Raw genomic sequence first — 2049 nt, forward strand, 5'->3', positions numbered from 1 at the left:
TATACCTTTTTTCTCAAATAGTTAAAGTAATGTTGTCTTCAGTACAGATTGCTCCTGCTAATAAGGGTAATTGCAAACAGCAAACATTCTGCCTGATTACTCATAAGCATATAATGCTATCACTAAAGAGCATAATTTTATACGCAGCAAGCCTGTTCCAGATCATTTCTCTGCTGTCAAAGTTGGTGTTCTTTACAGCAATGTAATATTCTCCTAAATTGACTCTTCGGGTAATGGTATTATATTTTTTTTCAAGAGATTGCAGACATGATTTTATATATATGTATATATATATATATATATATATATATATATACACACACAGGTCCTTCTAAAAAAATTAGCATATTGTGATAAAGTTCATTATTTTCTGTAATGTACTGATAAACATTAGACTTTCATATATTTTAGATTCATTACACACCAACTGAAGTAGTTCGAGCCTTTTATTGTTTTAATATTGATGATTTTGGCATACAGCTCATGAAAACCCAAATTTCCTATCTCAAAAAATTAGCATATTTCATCCGACCAGTAAAAGACAAGTGTTTAATACAAAAAAGTCAACCTTCAAATAATTATGTTCAGTTATGCACTCAATACTTGGTCGGGAATCCTTTTGCAGAAATTACTGCTTCAATGCGGCGTGGCATGGAGGCAATCAGCCTGTGGCACTGCTGAGGTGTTATGGAGGCCCAGTATGCTTCGATAGCGGCCTTAAGCTCATCCAGAGTGTTGGGTCTTGCGTCTCTCAACTTTCTCTTCCCAACATCCCACAGATTCTCTATGGGGTTCAGGTCAGGAGAGTTGGCAGGCCAATTGAGCACAGTAATACCATGGTCAGTAAACCATTTACCAGTGGTTTTGGCACTGTGAGCAGGTGCCAGGTCGTTCTGAAAAATGAAATCTTCATCTCCATAAAGCTTTTCAGCAGATGGAAGCGTGAAGTGCTCCAAAATCTCCTGATAGCTAGCTGCATTGACCCTGCCCTTGATAAAACACAGTGGACCAACACCAGCAGCTGACATGGCACCCCAGGCCATCACTGACTGTGGGGACTTGACACTGGACTTCAGGCATTTTGGCATTTCCCTCTCCCCAGTCTTCCTCCAGACTCTGGCACCTTGATTTCCGAATGACATGCAACAGTCCAGTGCTGCTTCTCTGTAGCCCAGGTCAGGCGCTTCTGCCGCTGTTTCTGATTCAAAAGTGGCTTGACCTGGGGAATGCGGCACCTGTAGCCCATTTCCTGCACATGCCTGTACACGGTGGCTCTGGATGTTTCTACTCCAGACTCAGTCCACTGCTTCCGCAGGTCCCCCAAGGTCTGGAATCGGTCCTTCTCCACAATCTTCCTCAGGGTCCGGTCACCTCTTCTCGTTGTGCAGCGTTTTCTGCCACACTTTTTCCTTCCCACAGACTTCCCACTGAGGTGCCTTGATACAGCACTCTGGGAACAGCCTATTCGTTCAGAAATTTCTTTCTGTGTCTTACCCTCTTGCTTGAGGGTGTCAATGATGGCTTTCTGGACAGCAGTCAGGTCGGCAGTCTTACCCATGATTGCGGTTTTGAGTAATGAACCAGGCTGGGAGTTTTTAAAAGCCTCAGGAATCTTTTGCAGGTGTTTAGAGTTAATTAGTTGATTCAGATGATTAGATTAATAGCTTGTTTAGAGAACCTTTTCATGATATGCTAATTTTTTGAGATAGGAATTTTGGGTTTTCATGAGCTGTATGCCAAAATCATCAATATTAAATCAATAAAAGGCTTGAATTACTTCAGTTGGTGTGTACTGAATCTAACATATATGAAAGTCTAATGTTTATCAGTACATTACAAAAAATAATGAACTTTATCACAATATGCTAATTTTTTTAGAATGACCTGTATATATACAGTGGAGGAAATAATTATTTGACCCCTCACTGATTTTGTAAGTTTGTCCAATGACAAAGAAATGAAAAGTCTCAGAACAGTATTATTTCAATGGTAGGTTTATTGTAACAGTGGCAGATAGCACATCAAAAGGAAAATCGAAAAAATAACTTT

This window comes from Bufo gargarizans, chromosome 10 (assembly GCF_014858855.1).
Source record: "Bufo gargarizans isolate SCDJY-AF-19 chromosome 10, ASM1485885v1, whole genome shotgun sequence".
NCBI lineage: Eukaryota > Metazoa > Chordata > Amphibia > Anura > Bufonidae > Bufo > Bufo gargarizans.